Source organism: Petaurus breviceps, unplaced genomic scaffold, assembly GCF_028583685.1.
Source record: "Petaurus breviceps papuanus isolate PSGF00001 unplaced genomic scaffold, PetGlider_PUasm1.0 126, whole genome shotgun sequence".
NCBI classification, from domain to species: domain Eukaryota; kingdom Metazoa; phylum Chordata; class Mammalia; order Diprotodontia; family Petauridae; genus Petaurus; species Petaurus breviceps.
In genome coordinates, this window is record NW_027185655.1 from 69,717,413 (window position 1) to 69,737,950 (window position 20,538).

The following is a 20,538-nucleotide window of genomic DNA, read 5'->3' on the forward strand; positions in this document are numbered from 1 at the left end:
AGGAAGGAAGGAAGGAAGGAAGGAAGGAAGGAAGGAAGGAAGAGAATCCAGATATAGTCAAGGCATCTTCGAATTCAGACTGCCTGGTCCACTCCCTAATTAGTAGATGATTTTAGTTTCCACTAGGAATTAGTGGATTCTTTCCCTAGCTAGTAATCACTAGAGTATCATTTGTTTTAGACAAAAAAAACCCATAAATTTTGCAAAATATAAGTAAACATGCTCTACTAAAGTCCTTCTGGGATATCTCTTTTACATGCAGGTGACTAGTTTCCTAAATTCTATACCTGTGGAGCACAATCAGGTCCTACAAAGAAGGTAATGTCTTGCATGGGGGCTTAGGAATCAGTCAATTCATCAGTCAAACATTCATTTATTAAGTACACTCTCTCTATATATATACACATATATGTGTGTATATATATATATATATATATATATATATATATATATATATATCACTACACACAAAAAATTAAGCAGTCCCTGCCCTCAAGGAGCTTACAATTGGGGGCATGGGGGGGGGTGGAGCACACAGCGGGAAGAGATAACGTCTACGTAAATAATTTTTTAATTACCTTATAAGGTAATAGGAGACACTAGCAGCTGAGGGGATCTCATGGAAGCGCTGCTTCGACTGAGCTTTAAAGGAAACTAAGGTTTATAAAAGGAAGAGCTAAAGAGGAAATACATTCTCAGGCGGAGAGAACAACCTGTTCAAAGGTGCAGAAGTGGGTGATTGAGTGTGTTGCGTTAGGAAGTGTTCATTAATCTAGCTGTCTTCTGAGAACCAGCCCAAACCCAGAGATTCTCAACCCCAGAGCTATTTTAATTCATAGTCGTCCTTTAAAATCATCTACTAAATTCTAGATGTCAGGAGTACAATCTGAGTTTGAATGCATGTCCACAGTGAGGAAAGTAAAAGATCTCTATGGTACTGATATGTGAAATAGCAAGAGGATCTCTCAGAATGTAAAACAACAAAGGCATATATATCCTCCCTGGTGGAGGCTAAGGAACCACCTAATAGCCATCCAGAATTAGTTGAATTCCATTCTGAATGGCTGTTTCTAGGACTTCAGAAGTAGACTGAGAGGTTGTTGCCTCTGGGTTTGTTTCCTTTCCTCTAGCTCTTTTAGCCCCCTCCATCTCCAGGCCTGGTTTCACTTGGAGATTATTTTTCTTCACTCTATCTGCAAGACCATGTGGTCTCCATACCTGAATCTGGGTTCTGTGGGTATGTGTTTTAATACATTATGGGCGCCAATTCTCCTCCGGGAATGGGAACTTGGGTTGGGGAAGGGTCAAAGAAAGGAAGAAACTCAGCTCTATAGTTGCAGTATTAATAGAGTCTTCCACTGGTGCCTTTGATTCATTCCAGGACAAATGTAGTATAAGGAATTTCAGTAAGTCATGTTCCCCTCGGCCTTCTCCAGTGTTACTCAATCTTTTTCCCTGTTAAATAAAACCAACTTAATCTTCTTCAAGGACAGAAAAGAATCTCTATCCTTTATAAGCTCATGCAGATAGGAAATTGGGTGCTCCACTGAGTGCTCCAATAATTAATTGTGGACTGAGTGACTGTTCTGAGAACCATGGGTTATTCAAATGTAATTTGGTTGTCTAGAACAGTGGTTTCATCTGTGTAAGGAACGCCCTTGAATGGAAACTCCCTCCACCAAAGTAGCTGGGCAACTCCTCTGGAATTTGTAGCATTAGAAAGTTCTCTAAGAGGCACTGAGAGTTTGAGACTTACCCAAGGTCATAAAGCTATTATGTTTCAGAAGCAGGTCTTCTTGACTCTAAAACCAAGCCTTTTTCTTTGATGATGATTTGAAGGAAAATGTCTTCATAAAGTTTTGACATCTTTTCCCCTACTAAATCATCTTTTCTACTGGCTGGCTATTTACCAACTCAATTCGATGAATGGGGATGGGGTGGGGAGGGAAGAAGGTAGTGCAAACCAAAGCAGAGGGCAAGGAGAAATTGACATTGGGAATAGGTGCTCCCAGCTCCTAATTATATTCTGGTGGTTGTTCTGGCAAACACCACCCTACAAATACTGCTGTCCCAAACTTCTGAGAGCCAAGAACTAGGTTAGAGGTAAGCTTATTCTAAATTTACTCTAGACTTGCTAAACTTACTCTAAATGTCCCAGTCCCCAGAACATTCTTTCCTAGTGGTGGGTTTCTCTCCCCATGCAGAGAACAGGGACTCTCTCTTATCCTCCCAAGAGCTCCTTGAGTAAATTATATTACGTCCTGAGTTCAAGTTCTGTCTATATTACCCTCTAGTTGGCAAGCATCTAAAGTTCTCCCCAATGAGCAAACTACAAAGTTGAAACAACCCTCTCTATCTAACCATTGGCAGTTGCAGATTTTGCAAAACAAAGGTTGGGGGAGCAGTAAAAATGAGTAGAGGTCCTACAATGGTGACTCAAGTCAGCCAGCGCCAAATACCAAATACATGTAGTGATAAGAGCTTTCTGCTCAGCAAAACAAGGGAAAGGGATTTCTCAGCAGGGTACTCTTACTTGGACGTTCTTATTAATGACAATGAAAGTAGCTGCATGTGTATACTACTTTATAGTTACAAACCCCCTTGAGAGCATTATCATTTTTTATTACTAATGATAATATACTAATAATGAGTCAGTTAGGTGGCAAAATGGATAGAGCTTTTCACCAAAAATCAGGAAGATCTTGCCTGCTTACAGTGTGACTGACCAAATCACTTAGTCTCTGTCTGTCTTAGTTTTCTTCATCTCAAAGGGCTGGAAGCAGTAAGGATAAATTTTTGAGGCTGTGAGAATAAAATTAGATATTCGTAAAGTGCTTTGTAAACTTCAAAGCCCTATATAAATACTAGCTATTATTATTATGTAGAGTGACAGTGTGTTTAAAGTGGATAGAGGGTCAGCCATGGAATCAGGAAGACCTTGATAAAGTTCTGACTGACATATACTGGCTGTATGGCTCTGGGACAGTCACTTAAACTCAAAATCCTCCAGCACAAATTCCTGAAAGGAGCAGTCCTTCTACCTACATGCTTCAAGTCTTCCACACTGGGAATTCACCCACAAAGAAGAAATCACAGTTCCCCACCTCACAACATTAGTAACATAATCACCATATAAATGAGTTGCTATGAATAGCTGACATTTATATGACACTCTATAGTTAGGTACAAAGAGCTTTACAGATACCACCTGATTTTTGTCATCTTCGGTAGTAGCAGTATTACTAATAAACATAGATTAGGTAGTGCTGGCCTCTAGAAAGCAGTTCAGATCCAGAGTGCAATAGAACAGATCTTTTTTCCCTTTCTCAAAGACTCCAGAACCTTTCCTGTCCCCAATCTTAAAGGTGAAATGGGTAGGGAGCCTACAGGAGAGTAGAAACCAATGCTCTGTACTTCTGAAAAAGAATTCCTGTCCACACCTTGTCGATCTTCTCCTTCCAGTCTGAATAATTGAGAAGTGAAGGGTCTAGATTTCTGAGCCCTGATTAAATGACTAGACCCGTGAGCCTTCCACTGCTTTTTATCACTTACTAGGAAGAGAAAATAGAAAAAAAAAAAGAAAAAGAAAAGAAAAGTATACATGGTAGTGGTGTGTGTGTATGACAGAAACAAAGAATATTTGAACAAATTCCTCAATGATCCGAGTGTAAATTCACAAAGATCTCCAGTTGTGATTCATAATTTGTTTCATCATAAACAGAAACATACTTTTTTTTTCCTTTTCAGGTCCTTCAGGCAAGAAGCCAATACTCACGGAAGAACCTCTTCATTAGAAATTAAGGTAGTTTGTGATCAGAGGTACGATCTCACCCCACTGGCGCTTCCGAGAACTCAGAAAGTTCCTGGGATTGTAGGTCCTTATTTTAAGAAGTTTCTCCCCCAACTTTGACCCCTGGGAAGCCGGAAAGCATGTTGGGGAATCCCTCCAGGTAAGAAGAATGCTCAGCACCAACCAGACATCTTGTCCAGCTGGAGGAGGAAATACCCGGGGACTTTACCTCTATTTCTCTGAGAAAACACTTCTTACCTAGCTTGGTGCCCACTAAAGGTTTCCAAACAAATCCAAGGCTAGCTAGGGAGAAAGTATCCCAGCTTCTCTGGCTGCCCTGCCTATGTGCCCACATAGGAGAGATAGCCTGCAAGCAAGTACTTTGGGGAAGGGCGAGTTAAACACTGAGTCAGCCTCGTCCGGGCCTCATTGTTTTAATGTCTATAATACTTACGCTTGGTTTGAAAAAGAATAATGTCTTTACATTCAGAAGAAAAAAAAAACATCAAAGGGCAAGGACTTCACAATATGGAGAACACATGGTCGTCTTGAAAGTCCTTGCCTGCCAAAACGTGTTTCTCAGGACTTTTCTCCTTTCCTTGTCTTTTCTTTTCTTTCTTCTGATGCTCCTCCTCTCTCTCTTTTTTTCTCCAAAAGTGGGTGGTAGCCCCCAGGCTCCAGTTACACGGTGGGGGGAGGCAATTTGTAGTCAGGCTAAGCAAGGCAATTAGGGGCTGAAACGGTGTATTCAGGCTCAGAGACTTCCTACAGAGGCGTCTTTTGCCTAATCTGCAAGAAGTTCGGCTGCCAAATGTGAGCCGCAGCAGCCAAGGGCAAGTCAGCTCTCTGGGCAACGAAGCAATGGCTTCTGTTAGTAGAGGCTGTGCATTTAGGATATTCAGGACCGAAGTCTGTCTTTTTCTTCCATAGTTGGATTTTCTTCTGAACGCAGATGATGTGGACAGTTGTTTAATTATTCTGGTGGGGTGGAAAAAGCTCTAGATTTCGAGTCGGCCCAGGATCACCGAAGCTTCTCGGTCACTTGTCGGTATAATGGACGAATCTTTTAGCTTTTCAATTTCCTTAACAATAAATAGGAATAATAACTCTCCCTTGGTCCCCTAGAGGCCGGAACTTTTTAAACCTTTAAGTACTATGGAAATGGATGTTATTGTTGTGCACCTTTACCTGATAAAGGAGGAGAGAACATAAGGCGGAAAAATTGATCCAAAGCTTAGTCCTAGGGAATCTGGATAGCAAATCGTTTCTTTGAAAGAATCGAAATTTATTAGAATTAAATCTTTTGCGGAGGTGGCAACTGAGTCCCAAAGAGGGGAAATAGTTTGCTCAAGGTCACACAGCTAAAGCAGAAGTGAGATTAGACTTTACTAGAATCCAGGGTTCTCACTCTTGCAGACATACATGGGTCTCAATGAGGTCTTAATGGATGAGTTAGAGAAAAGATCATTTCCTGGCTCTGTCCCTTTAATGCATCCCTTTCACTGCTTCTGTTGGTGGTGGGGAGGGTGTGAAATAAATGATCTCAGGATATTATCGAAGAAAATTTAAAGGTGAAAAAAAATTTGAGGTCAGGGAAAGGCAAATTTTAAGGGTTTCTATATTTTTAATAGTTTTCATTATAAGGAGAAAAAGAGGTTCTTTCTAATATAGTAATTCTGAGCCCCATGGAAGGAAGCACTTCACACATGGACTTAGTTAAGCTTTCTGACATTCTGGTAGGTAAGTAGGTAGATTGGAATATAGGGATGGAGGGGAATGGATGAGACTCAAGCACAGAGAGTTATACTAAACTACTTCTTTTGGTCAGTTCCTGTGACTTCAGCAGTTGTAATGGAAATGCAAATTTAAAGATCTTCCCTGCCCCTAGGCTAAAGTGCACCTGGAGCCTGGGATGGGAGGCTTGTTTTTCAGTAGATACTTTTTGATTGGCCAGTGGGTCCAGAAGGTTGTTACATTCTCTGAGCCAGGAGAAGGCTATATAAACCCTGATTTGAGGCTTTGTTTTGGGGCTCACTTTGAGAAGTGTTCTGTAATTTGATCATATGAGACTCTGGGAAGCCGTTGGTTGTTGAGAGTCCCCCAGCTTTGAAAAACCCAGATGTTGGTTTGGTATGGATGTAATTGTTGGACAGTTCGGAAATCTGTCTATTTGATCTGTTTCTCTGTCTGATAATTCTGTCTGTATGTTCTGAAGTTCGGGGTGCTGACCTTTTTCTCCTGAACTAGGTAAACGGTACATATTTGACTGATTAAAGTAAGCTTGTTAACCCATTTTGAGTTGCTTTCCTTTATCAAAGCAGATCCAAGAACCTGTATTGGCAGCCCACCCTGGGGATGCTGGGGTGCTTGCTGCTACAGCAGTGTAGAGATCTTGGAGAAGAAACTCCCTTTGCCAATGCAAATAGGTAAGTGTTCTACACATTTATAGTCTTTGAGAGTTGGTTGAAGCATGGAGATGTTAAGTGATTTATTTGCCCAGTATCAAGGCAGAACTTGAATCTTCCTGATTCTGAAGCCAGCTCTATCCATTACGCTAGGCTGACTCCCCACAAAACACAAAAATTATACTGATGAAAGGCTCTCTGTCTCTGTCTCTTTGTCTCTTTCTCACACACACACATTCACACCCTTAATTAAGCCTGGACATTGCTGGGAGAAGGGCAGAGAATTATAAAGCAATCTGGTGTAGTCAGTAGGGAACTGAACTTGGAATTAGGGAAATCTGTGTTCAAATCCCACCTCAAACACTTACCAGCTATGTCTGGGCAAGTCATGTAATTACTCTGTACCTCAGTTTCATCATTTGTAAGATGAGGAGGTTGGGATCAATGACTTGTAAAGCCCTTCCAGTTCTAAATCTACTATTTTATTATTGTTATCTGGGAAATTATTTTGTTTAATAGAGTACTTAAAAGAGTACCATGATCAGGTCAGGCAAGCTAGGTTCCAATCCAGGATAGTACACTTCCCAACTATGTGACTGCTCTCTGAATCTCCTTTTCTTTACCTTGCAAAAATAGGGCTAGTGATATTTGCAGTGTTGACCTTATGGGAAAAATACTTTGTTACCAAAACCAAAATTTCTATAGCTTTAAGGTTTATAGCTAGGTTTGCATTCATTATCTTATTCAAGCCTTACAGTAGTCTTGTGAGGTGGGCAGTATCTATACTATACTACTATTATAATACTGAAGGTTAATAATTTAGCTTCAATTTGCAGATGAGGAAACCAAGGTCCAGAAAAGGGAAGTGATTTACCTATAGGTACACAGCTAGAATATGTCCAAGATAGATTCCAATCCAGGTTAACCTGATTCAGTACTCTGTATGCTAAACCAGGTTACCTTACAGCTTAATTAAAATGAATAGTGTTATAATAATAATAATAATCAGAAAGCATTTTTTGTTTGTCTGTTTTTTTTGCTTTTTGGAGGGCAATTGGGGCTAAGTGACTTGCCCAAGGTCACACAGCTAGTTTTGTGTTAAGTGTCTGAGGTCAGATTTGAAGTCAGGTCCTCCTGACTTCAGAACCACTGTTCTATTCACTGAGACACCTAGCCACCCCAATCAGAAGTTTTTATCTATGCTTAGGAAACAGGTGCTGATAAAGAGAAAGATCTGCCATATTGGAAAGGAAGCCATGATAATTTCTTTCCACTGACACTGTAGACTCCACACCCAGATGCCATCCTCAAGTACTGGTAGATTCCAGGAAAGGGTTTTTTTTTTCTTTTTGGAAGGGGGAAGGTAGGGCAATAGGGGTTAAGTGATTTGCCCAAGGTCACAAGTCTAGTTTTTGTGTTAAGTGTTTGAGGTCGGATTTGAACTCAGGTCCTCCTGACTCCGAGACTGTGCTCTACGCCACCTAGCTGCCTCCAGGAAAGGGATTTCAAGACATTTCATATCTACCACTGGTTTTGAAAGGGTATTATTCATTTGGGGAGAGGAAGAAGCAGCTCTTCTGCAAGGAAATAGACTTTTTCAGCATTTCATTCAGTTTTGAATCTACTAGATAGTGATCTCCTGGGCCTGCCATTCCTCAGATTCTTGGTGTGCTGGAAGACTCTGTTACTCTTGATGGAGAATGGAATTTCCCAGCACAGCCAAACCAGCTTCAAGACCTTCTAGGGTTTAAAAGAGGTGACTTCTCAAGGTGGGAGAGGAGAATGGGTGCATATAGTATGTAGGTATTTAGGCAGAAGGGTATAAAGGAAAGACTACTGGATTTAATATCAGAGGTCCTGGGTTTGAATCTTGTTTCTGCTAACTTCATACCTGTGTGACATTAGATTTTCAAGTAACTTTTCTGCTCTGAGCCTCAGTTTCCTCATCTATAATGTGAAGGAGATAGACTAATTGATCTCTAAGGTAATTTCTAGCTCCAAAATCTTATAATTTTCTTACTTTTGTGACTGTTTCTGCAGTTTTGAGCCAGAATTGACTGAAAGTGAAATAATAGCTCATATTTATATAAAGCTTTAAGGTGTATGCATCTCCTTCTCACCCTCATCCCTGCCCATGTAATATAAACTCCTCAAAAGCAAAAATTGGATCATTCAGTTTGTTTTGTAATCCTGGCACACAGTAGGCAGTTAAACCACTTGTTAGATTTGCACAGTACTTGATCTCACTAACCCTCACCTCAGCTCTGTGGGTGTAGGTATTATTATAATCCCCATTTTATATATGAAAACAAAATCCAGCCTCACAGAGGTTAAGTGCTTTGCCCAGAGTTCCAGAGGCATGGCTGGTAAGTATCTGAGGCTAGAAATTGAACTTAGTTATTCCTGATTCAAAGTTCAAGACTCTATTCACTGTACCGCACATTCTTTTGTGGTGTTTGTTCCTGGGCTTACATAAACATGCAATACCTCTACACTCTGGGAGCAGTCATGTAACTTTACAGATGCATCTCACAATGTTTCTTTAGCTCCTCTTACAATCTGAAACAGGATTTTTCATTTTGTATTGTTTGTTAATTAGGAAAAAAACCCTAATTTCCAAAGCATCCCTCATCCAACCCTAACAGTTAAACTGTCCCTACCTGGTTGGTGTTCCAGATATTAGAGCAGGGGGTAATAATGGCATCTGGTTTGGTATTTCTGCTTTGAAACTACAGGATTTGTTGATATTTACACACACGGATACAAAAGTAAACACATGACCTATATTCTGTGGCTTGTCAAGTTGAGTGTAACTTCTATATCCCAGGCTCTGTGCTAAGTGTTGGGGGTACAAAGAAAGGTAAAAACAGTCCTTATACTCAACAAACTCAAAGTCTAATGGGAGAAACAACATGCAAACAAATATATATAGGATAAATTGGTTGGTGATAGTTGTGCTGGTAGAAATGACTGTTAGCACTCTTACCAATACCAATAATAATTTTAGAGAGCTTTAGCTCTCTCAGGACAATTCAATAAACAAATAATTAGCACCTACTGTGTTCAAGGCTGAAGGAGATTCAAAGTTTAACTTGGTGCTAAGGAAGATAAAAAAGGTTAAGCTAAAACTCTACCCTTGAAACATGAAGTTTATAGTTTAGTAGGGAGTTACACACACAGTAACTAGAGGTGACAATGTACACCCATAGAGATGTGCACACAGTAGGCATTTGTTTTCTTCTCACAAGCAACTTTGAATTTTGATCTACATTTTTCAAAGGAAACAGCTTGGAAGTGATTAAATCAGCTTTACCTTAATAACACTTAAGGTTCTACTCTGCCTAGTACTCCAAATCGCCCTTCCCCTGCCCTTTCCTGTATATAGGCATCCTTTAGATTTTGTATCACTAGAGAACAGCTCGTTCTGCCTGTTGTCTCTGTTATATTTGTCCATAACACCATATATAAAGGTTTGCCTACAGTAACAATAAAATACTTTCGATGAAACAAAGTAGATGGCCATTGGTGTGGTTGTGGTTAAAAAAAATTGTGACAAATGGATAACATGTAATATTATTGCTCTACAAGAAACAGTGAATAAGTATACAGAGGAATATGGGGAAACAGGGAAAAGTGATGTAAGTAAAACCAGGAAAGCAATACATAGAATAACTACAGAAATGTAAATGGAAAGAATAGCAACAACTAAACCCGCCACTACCCCCATCACCTAAAACGGAAGGCTGCAAAGTTGTAATATCCAAAACTGACCTTAAGAACAGATGAGAAAATGACTCCTTCCTTAAAGTGGGAAAACTGCAGATGTGGAACACTGCATAGATTGTAAGTCCCTTTTGATATGTTGGTTAGCTTTACCAAACTGTTTTTCCCTCCTCACCCCAACCTTTTCTATTTTATTCTTTGTCAGAAGAAATGACTCTCTGGATAGGGGTTGAAGAGGGATATATTTGGGGGTGTGCAAGAACACCCTGACCCAGCTCTGAGAACCACTGTTCAAATTTTTTCAGAGAGCATTTACAACTCAGAAGTCAGCAAACTCTACAAGTCAGGGCTTGAGTTATTTTTGCTTAGACTTAAGAATGTGATAGAAAACATAATTCAGATTAAACTTTAAAGTATTCCCTATATCCAATCTCACCCCAGGTCCCCCAGCGTGAGTTAAGTTGTTAATCCACATCCATATTTGAAAATAAAGATGATGTAGAAAGAAAAAATGCCAACAAATTTTTTGAATGCTCCCAATTACAAAAGCTTATCAAGTAACATCTTCTCATGGTGCATCTTTGCTAATATTTCGTTTGCACACGAAGCTGAATAAATACTTTTGCGTCTGTTGAAAATATCTTCGATTTGGAATCCGTGCCTAGCAAAGGAAATGTCTAGAGCTCTACTTCCCCCATCCTTGAATCTCAACCTTTTCTGTTGGGAAGGTAACGCCTTTCCTTTTCAGGCTTCTTTTGTACACTGCCGGGGTCCTGCAGATGTCGAGCTGATGTCTTCTTCCCTCTCCCCTCACCCCCTAACTCCGCTGGTTGCAGTTAGTTGCTATGCGCTTCAGCCCCAGATGGTGAGCAACGCCGACAGAAGGTAGGGTGCATCACTGTCATTTTTCTTGCTCTTCTCCTTTTAAAAGCCAGGTGGCGCCAACTCTCAGCCAGCTCTCATCTCTTGAACTTGAGATTGCTACAGTGTCAAGTGAAGTTTGTTTGTTTTTTATTATTATTACAAAAGTAGACGATGGAGGATGAACACACTTGGGAGGAACTCCCCAATTCTGTTCACCCTTTATAAACTAAGAGGTGCTAGTGGGGTTTTTCCCCCCTTCAACACTAGGACTTTAAAATTCATCAGCAGGTGAAAATCTGTCCTACATGCCTTATGAAGTCAGGTGGAAAGGATATCATTTATGTAGTGGGATGGTCTGAATGTCTTGGTGGGTTTTGAGTAGGGAAGGGTGCAAGGAGGAAGGAAGTTAAGAAAAGTTAAATTCTGCAATGAGTATCTTTTATCTGGTGATTGATATGTACATATTCATCTGTATCTCTGAAAACACTTGGTGTAGAGGAAAGAAAACCTCCCTTGGAATTGGAAAAGGTTCCAGCCCTACCTTTTCAAAGTTACTAGTTGTGTGCTAGTTTTAATTTCCTCATCTTTAAAATGAACAAGTTCACCTACAAGATCTGTAATCTCTCTCCCAGTCCTAACATTCTGGGCCACTGAAACTCTGAGAGGATCATAAAACCACAGACTTAAAGCTAGAAAAGAATTCAGAAGGCAACTAGTCCAATCCCCTCATTTTACCGATGAGAAAAATGAGATCTTGATGGGTTTTTAAATAGCTTGACAAGGGCCACACAAGAAGTAAATAGAAGAGCTGGAATGTTAACTAATTTTCGTGACTGGAGTCACACAACTAGTGAATGTTTGGGTGGAGATTCAAACCCACATCTGACTCCTATCCCAGGCTTTGTTCACTATTATTGAAGAGATGTGCATTGTGCAAGTCTGTGATAAGGAAACAGCCTCTGGTATTTAATACCTCTAGTATTTAAGAAGCAACATCTTATGAAAGGGGGAGAATTGCATTTCTATTTCTACCCCTCCCCATTTTTTTCATAAAGTTTTAAAAAAATCCATTTTAGTACCAGTGCTCTAAGAAAAGGAATGAGCACAAAAGAGCCTACAAAGGCAAAGTAGCAAGAGCACAGAAAGAAATGTGTTTAAAGTCTAGCTTTCCTTACTGCCTGTGTGACCTTGACCAAATCAACTCCCTTCTATATGTCTGTTTTCTCCTCTGTAAAATGAATAGGTTTGACTATGCAATTGATAAGGGTCTAGCTCTAAATCTATGACCCTTTAATTGCAATAATTGCATCAGTGTACTTGTTACCCTTTCTTCACTAACCTGACTGGAGCCAAATTTGAGATCTGGAAAAGAGTTACCAATCTGGATATCAAAATCTGGCTCTTTATTGGTGCTACCATTGTAAATCATCACCCAATTAAGATGAATTCAATAAAAATAACTCTGAGCAGTCACTGGGATACTAATAGAATGGAGTTGGTTTTGTGGCCAATAGAATGATTGGATTTTAATTGAAATGACAGGGCACACCCACAGAAACCGTTCAACATTTTTAGTAAATGATGGTAATAATGATGACAGTGCTTTATTCATGCTGCTCCTGCTTATATTAATGCTGACAGTATCTTTGCTGCAATATGAAATGTATGAATTACATAATCTCTGGGTTTAGAACCAAAAGTCTGAAAAATTCCTGAAGCCTGATGGTGCTACATACTGACATATGGAGGGTGTGTGACTTCATGGTCATGTGACCCAGGATGACCACCACAAGCAAAATATCACAAGGAAGAGGACCCTTTTTGACTACTCTTGGAACTGAGTGGTCTGAATATGGATTCAGAAACCTGCCTGTTTGCTGATAGACACATCCTGCCCAAATGTGGAAAATACATTAAGGGCAAAAACATTCAAAACCAATTGAAATGTCATCACACTTTGAAAGAGAGCTAGTAGCAATATAAATATGAAGCCATCTGCACTTCAGTTCAACTCAATTCAACTGGGTTAGATCTGTGAGAGGTAGAAGGAAAACACAGGCCTGACCTTACTGTACAGTAAGGGAGATTAGACACATGCAAAAAAATCTACTGTACAAATTAGAGTATAAGTTCAAAGGAGTGGTTCAAATGTTATTTTTACTATTCCAAGAGGGAAAAGATTACTAGCTTCAAAATTCAAGGAAAAAACTTTCATGGAAAAGACAGCATTTGAGTAAGGTTTTAAAAAGAAATGAAAATTCAATGGGAAAGCAGATGTGAGGATGGGGAAATACAGAAGAAAAAAGTGAAGAATCTTAGGATTTGGAGCTGGAGGAGAATTAAATTCAATCTCTTCATTTTACAGATAAATATTTGAGATGCAGAGAAGATAAGTAACTTTCTCAAGACCACACAATAGAGCTAAGATTTGAATCCAGGTTCTCTGATTCAGTACAGACACAGAAGATAGACTGAATAAAGAGAAAGGGAATGGAGGGGAGGAAGGAAGAGAGCAAAATGAGAATAGGGGAAGGTAAAGATCTAGGTTGGTTAGAATATAGGCTATATGGAGAGCATGAGTAAAACAAGACTTGAAAAGTGGGTGGGAGCTAGATTGTAGAGATTCTTGAATGTCAGGTTGAAAATATCAGATATGTTTGATAAGTAATGGGGAGTCATTGAAAGCTTTCAAAAAGAAAAGTGATATGACCTGAATTATGTGTATATGAAGAAAATTACCTAGTTAATGATGTTTAAGTTAGATTGGAGAGGAGGGAGAAAATAATCTAGGTTAGTGGCAAGACCCCTGTGGGTCATATATTGATTTAGAAAATCACAAATTAACATCACATATGTTTTATTGTACTTTCATTTATTTTGTTAAACATTTCCCAATTATACTTTATTCTGATTGGAGCCACTCTAGGTCTCCTACAGCAATTTTGGCAGTGAGTTTGACCCCTCTGGTCTAGATACTGAGGACCTGAAATAGTTGGTACAATTGGGAGTGGAAGGAGAAGAATGGTTTCAAAATACATTGGAAAGTAGAATTTAAAGGACTTTGGGGGCATGAATGGAAGGGAAGAGACAAAGGTATTCAATTTACCATGAGATTTTAAGGCAAGCTAAGGGAGGAAAGCTAGGAGTGTCATCAACTGAAATAAAGAGAGAGAAAAGAGAAAGTTTTAGGATTATAAATAATTAGTTCAGGTTGAGACATTTAACATTTGAGGTATAGGGGCAATCCCCAAGTAGAAAATAGCCAAGCAGGCAGTTAGAAATTTGGGACTGGAGCCCAGATGAGAGGTTAGGTCTTCAGTTACAGATTTGGGAGTCATTTACATTGAAGTGATAATTGAAGCCATGGGAATGGATGAGATCACTAGAGAAAAAAGAGAGAGGGAGAAGAAAAGTTGCTTTGCCAATTATATTCAATAAAACCCCCAAAAGGGTGTAACCCAGGCTGGAGAAGGGGAAAGTAGGGACAGAGCTGTCAGGCATATAAAGATGTAGCCATAAAATAAGTATGTTTAGGGCTTCCATATTGGAGGCCCCCTGAATTACCCAGAGATATGTACTTTGATCATTTACAGCTGTCTCCACAAAAGTCCTACTCTGAAGCTTTACTGTATGTAGAGGTGAGCCCTGGTCTTTTGAAAGCTCTGCAAGTAGATTACAAACTCTAGCAAGTTCTATCAAGAGGTGTCTGCCATCTTAAGTCCAGCCTAGATAAGAAAGAAGTTCATCCCAGAAGGATGGCCACTAAATGAAATAATGGTTAAAGTGAGGAACTGAGAGTCTGGAAGACATAGTTTTCACATCCTTCCATTGCTACTAACTGGATGTGTGACTAAAGGCTACTTAGTTTACTTCTCTGAGGCTCAGTTTTGTGGTTGTTCATTTGCCTTCAATTCTTCATGGCCCCATTTGGGGTTTTCTTGGCAGAGATACTGGAGTAGTTAGCCATTTCCTTCTCCAGTTCATTTTACAGATGAAGAACTGAGGCAAACAGGGGTAAGTGACTTGCCCAGGGTCACATGGCCTCTGGTCTGAGGCCAGGTTTGACTTCAGGAAGACGAATCTTCCTGATTTCAGGCCTGGCACTCTATCCACTGAACCACCTGGCTTCCCAGTTTCCTCATCTGTAAAGGAAGGTTTTTTGATTAGATGACCTGCTCTAAATCTATGATCCTACTAGTTTTTTTTTTTTTTCTGGCATGGTGATCCAGAAAATAGAGACAAATAAAAATGTCTTTCAATCCTACATGGGTCCCCCTCTTCCTTCTGATTATGGTAGAGTGGCAGAAGAGGAGAAAAGGGCTGCAAAGAATCATGGTTTTAGAATATTCATGAAAAACCTCAGCAACAAGACTAAAGGTAATTGCAACTTGGGTTGCCCTTCAATCCCTAAATGTAGAAGCTGTCAGGTCTTGAGTTATCCTGATTGTTTTTCCACAATATTGAAATTGTTTCTTCTTGGCTGGTTATAATATATTCTCCTTGATCTGGGAACTCCAGAACCTGGCTATAATATTCCTAGGAGTTTTCTTTTTGGGATCTTTATCAGGAGGTGATTGGTGGACTCTTTCAACCTCTTTTTGCCATCTGAGTTAGTCTATTTTTTAAGGTGTTATTTTCTTCAGTTAGGTTGTTGACTCTCATTTCATAATTTTCTTGCATTGTTCTCATTTCTCTTCCCAATTTTTCCTCCACTTCTCTTATTTGATTTTCAAAATCCTTTTTAAGCTCCTCTATGACCTGTAACCAGCTTGTATTTTTCTTGGAAGCTTTTGGTGCAAGAGTTCTGACTTTGCTGTCTTCCTCCTGTTCCATGCTTTGATCCTTTTTGTCCCCAAAATTAGGAGTGTAAAGTTGGGTTGCTCTGTTTTCTTCGCTTCCTTTGCCTGGTCATGTTGCCACTCAATTACTTGACTTCGGGGCTTTTTGCCACAGTAGAACTCTGCTACCAGAAATGGGAGCTTTATCCCAAATGCTGGGGCTTTCGCAGCTGCCGAAGGTATTGGTTGGGTGCCCTCTCTGAAGCCTCCACACTCTCTGGCAAGCTGGTCATGCACCCCAGGACCTCCACCCTAGACTGCAATCCATATCCAAGCAGGTTAAAGAAAGAGTGATTACCCCTCAGTCTGGTCACTTGGTCCTCCTACAATCTTCAGACCAGGAGCTGAAGCTTCCACGTGGTGGCTGTTTTGGTGCCTCAGCCACTTTTTGCCCCAGGGGCAAAGGCCAGATCACTCTGAATTCCCAGGTCCCAAAGTCCACGCTGCACTGACCTCTCACTTTGTCCTTGGCATCTATGGGTTGATAATTCTGGAAACCACCACAGCTACTGGTGATCTGAAGTCCTTCCAGCCAGAGGCTGGTCAGGCTGCCCTGGGTCTAAGACCTCCAGCTGAAGCAAAATTGGGGTCAGCTCCCAGAGCACTGTCCTGGACACTTACTGCCAGCCTGTTGGGCTGTCCTCAGCAGGAGGTTAGCTTCTCTGTATCATTTTGTGGGTTCTGTAGCTCCAAAGTTTATCTAGAGTCTTTTGGAGTTAAGTAACTTGCCCAAGCTTACACGGCTAATTTTTTTGTGTGGGTATTAAGTATCTGAGTCTGGAACCAAACTCAGGTTCTCCTGACTCCCAGCCGGTGCTTTACTCACTGTGCTACCTAGCCACCCCTTAGAGTCATTTTTTACATGAATTGGGGGAGGTGGGGGCTGGAGCTGCAAGGAAGTACTGTTTCTAATCTGCCATCTTGACTCTGCCCACCCCCCCCCCAAGTTTCACTTTCTTTCTTTTTTTTTGCCTTTTGTAGGGCAGTTGGGGTTAAGTGACTTGCCCAAGATCACATGGCTAGTTTTTGTTTTAAGTGTCTGAGGCCGGATTTTAACTCAGGTCCTTCTGACTCCAGGGCCAGTGCTCTAATCACTGCACCACCTAGCCGCCCCAAAAGTATGTGAATTCTTTATTTTTATTTTTTGCTTTTTGGAGGGCAGTTGGGGTTAAGTGACTTGCCCAAGGTCACATGGCTAGTTTTTTTTTTTTATTAAGTGTCTGAGGTCAGATTTGAACTCAGGTCCTCCTGACTTCAGGGCTGGTGCTCTATTCACTGAGCCACCTAGCTGCCCCAAAAAAGTTTCACTTTCTAAAGTGGAAGAAGATGATGGGAAAATAAATCAGGAAAAACTTTATCATGAGAACCCACTAAGGCTTATCATCCCAAGAGCACTTATAAATGGAACTGGAAATAGGACCAAAAAAGGGTGCAAAATGTAACATATTTTTCAAGCATTCCAATGGTATTTTATTCTCATCATAGATGAAAGTAGAACAATTGCTTTTCAACTCTAAATACTATATGAAAAAGTGAAAGTGCATTTTTTCTTCAATGATAATTTTCTTAATTCAATTTTATTTTATTTTCTATTTCAAATTCTCTCTCTTGACTTATCTCCTCCACCATCCATCGAGAAGGCAAGAAATACTAAGCCCATTGCAAGTGGAAATCAAGATAAACAAATTTCCATAGTATCTATGTTATGGGGGAAATCAAGAAAAAGGAAAAAAAATATGCTTCAATCTGCACTCCATCAGTTTTCTATCTGAAGGTGGATAGTAATTTTCATCATGAGTCCTTTGGAATTGTGCTGATCAGTTACTAAGTCGTTTACAGGTAGTTATCTGTTTTTTTTAATCTTATATTTATTTTATTTATTTTTGTTACATTTTAAGTTCTGAGTTGAAACAATTTTTAGTTGAATCTCGAGGATTTTCCAAGAATACAATTGTAGTATCTGCAAAAAGAGATAGTTTCATTTCCTCATAGCCCATTCTGATTTCTTCTATTTCTTTTTCTTCTCTTGTTGTTATTGTTAGCCTTTCTAGTATAATATTAAGGAATACTGGTGATAAAGGGCATCCTTGTTTCACTCCTGATCTAAATGGGAAAGCTTCTAGCTTATCCCTGTTACAGATAATGCTTGCTGGTGGCTTTAGGTAAATGCTTTTTATCATTTTAAGGAAAACCCCATTTATACCTATGTTTTCTAGTTTGTTTTTTTTTAAGGAATGAGTGTTGTATTTTGACAAAAGCCTTTTATATATCTATTGAAATAATAATGTGATTTTGATGCTTCTGTTATTGATGTAATCAATTATATTAATACTTTTCCCTATATTGAACCAGTCCTACATTCCTGGTGAAGATCTTCTTTGGTAACAATGTGTAAGCATTGTGATATATTGCTGTAGTCCCCTAGCTAGTATTTTATTTAGGATTTTTGCATCAATATTCATTAGTGAAATTTATCTGTAATTTTCTTTCTCTGTTTTTGTTATTCCTAGTTTAAGTATCAGCACCATATTTGTTTTATAAACGGAGTTTGACAGGACTCCTTTGCCAATTGTTCCAAATAATTTATTTAATACTGAAATTAGTTGATTTTAAATGTGTGGTAGAATTCACTTGTAAATCCATCTGGTCCTTATGATTTTTTTCTTAGGAAGCTCCTTTATGACATACTCAATTTATTTTTTCTAAAATAAATTTATTTAGATATTCTATTTCCTTTTCTGTTAATCTGGGCAATTTATAGTTTTGTAAGAATTCTTCCATTTCACTCAAGTTGTTAAATTTATTAGAATATAATTGGGCAAAATCACTCCTAATAATTGCTTTAATTTCATCTTCTTTAGTGGCATATTCACCCTTTTCATTTTTTATACTAGTGATTTGGTGTTCTGATCATTTTTGCATCAATATTCATCAGGGAAATTGGTCTATAGTTTTCTTTCTCTGTTTTTGCTCTCCCTGATTTAGGTATCAATACTCTATTTATATCATAGAAGAAATATGGTAGGACTTTTAACCTATCTTTTCAAACAGTTTATGTAGTATTAGAATTATTTTTTCTTTAAGTGTTTAATAGAATTTACTTATAAATCTATCTGCTATTAAGGTTTCTTAGGGAACTCATTTATGGCTTAGCATTCTATTTCCTATTCTGTTATCTGTGCAATTTATATTTTTATAAATATTCATCCATTTCATTTATATTGCCACTTTTATTGTCCTATAGTTGGGCAAAATATCTCCTAATAATTGCTCCTATTTTATCCTTAATGGTTGTTAATTCCTTCTTTTCCAGAACTTTGAAACTGGTAATTTGATTTTCTTCTTTCTTTTTATTTCAATCAAATTATCCAGTAGTTTATCTATTTTATAGACTTTTTAAAAAATAAAATCAGCTCCCAGTTCTATTTGTTAGTTCTTTTTGTTAATCTCTCTTTTGATTTTTCAGTATTTCAATTTTGTTGTGGGAATTTTAAATGTTCTTTTTCCAGGTTTTTTCATAGGTGCATGCCCAGTTTGTTGATTTGTTCTTTTTTTATTATTAATGTAAGCATCTAGTGATATAAATTTTTCCCTAAATACTGCTTTGAATGCATCTCACAAATTTTGTTTTGTTGTTATCTCATTTTTGTCATTATCTTTAAGGAAATTATTGGTTGTTTCTATGACTTGTTCTTTGACCTACTTATTCTTTAGGATGAGGTTATTTAATTTCCAATTAATTTTTAATCTATGTTTCAGAAGCCCTTTGTTGAACGTTATATTTATTGCAACATGATTAGGAAAGATGCATTTAATATTTTTGCTTTTCTGCATTTGTTTATTAAGTTTTTATGCCCTAGAATATGGTCAGTTTTTGTGAAAGTGCCATACATATAGCAGAGAAATAGGTATACTCTTTCTCTTCCCATTCAATATTCTCCAGAGGTCTAGTAATATCTAAGATTTCTAAAATTATACTTATCTCTATAACTTCTTTCTTGTTTACTTAATGGTTAGATTTATCTCCCACTATTATAGTTTTACTATGTCCTCTTGTAACTCATTTAACTTTTCCTTCAAGAAATTGGATGCTAAATTTTTGGTGTATATATGTTGAGTATTGAAATGAATTCTTTGTTGCTATGTTTTAGCAAAATGTGGTTTTCCTGTTTATCTCTTTTAATTAAGCCTATTTTTTTTGGATTCTGGTTTCTAATCCATTCTGCTATTCTCTTCTATTTTATAGGTGAGTTCATCCCATTACCTTTCCCATTCCCAGTTATGGTTGCTGTGTATTTTCCTCCATTCTGTTCTCTTATATTTATCTTTCTCAAGGTTACCCTGTCCCATTAAGAGTCTGTTTTGCTTCTGACCACTTTGTCCCTTAAACTACCCTTTTTCTAATACTCCCTTTCTCTTAACCCCTTTCCCTCCTGCCTTCCTGCTGAGTAAGATTGCTTTCTATGCCTAACTGTGAGTATATGTATTCTTCCCTTCTTGAACTAGTTCAGATTAAAGTGAGGTTCAAGTGTTGCTTACTCCCCCACTCCAATTCTCCCTTACATTGCATAAACTCTTCTTTGTACGTCCCATTTACTTCAGATCAGTTCCCTCTTTCTTCCTCTCCTTTCTCCCTTTCCCAGTGCATCCCTCCTTCTCACTTTTCCATTTTTAAAAAAAGTAATCCCAGCATAAGAGAATCATATCTAGGTCCTCAGACTTAATAAATTCCCTCTAAGGCACCTGTTGACAATAAAGTTCTAAGGGGTTACATTATCATCTTCCCATATAATGATGTAAAAGGTTTAACTTTGTTTAGTACACTATGACTTTTGACTCATGTTTCTTTTTATGCTACTCTTGAATCTTTTGTTTGGATGTAATATTTTTTTTTGGAGTGGGAAGGGCAGGGCAATTG

The 20,538-nt window shown here is 38.6% G+C and overlaps 2 long non-coding RNA genes across 3 annotated transcripts in view; one reads left to right on the forward strand and one right to left on the reverse strand.

The window, feature by feature from the left end:
• The window catches only part of LOC138167868 (uncharacterized), a 108,505-nt gene that overhangs the window by 42,546 nt on the left and 45,421 nt on the right, over positions 1–20,538 (reverse strand). The window lies entirely within an intron of this gene.
• The window catches only part of LOC138167873 (uncharacterized), a 53,854-nt gene that overhangs the window by 23,808 nt on the left and 9,508 nt on the right, over positions 1–20,538 (forward strand). Inside the window, exons 2-5 of one of the 2 annotated variants that reach the window (XR_011169980.1) lie at positions 3,748–3,950; positions 6,109–6,216; positions 10,667–10,803; positions 17,261–17,459. This is a non-coding gene — a long non-coding RNA (uncharacterized lncRNA). The remainder of the gene's footprint in view (positions 1–3,747; positions 3,951–6,108; positions 6,217–10,666; positions 10,804–17,260; positions 17,460–20,538) is intronic. The other variant, XR_011169981.1, reaches the window with a different exon arrangement.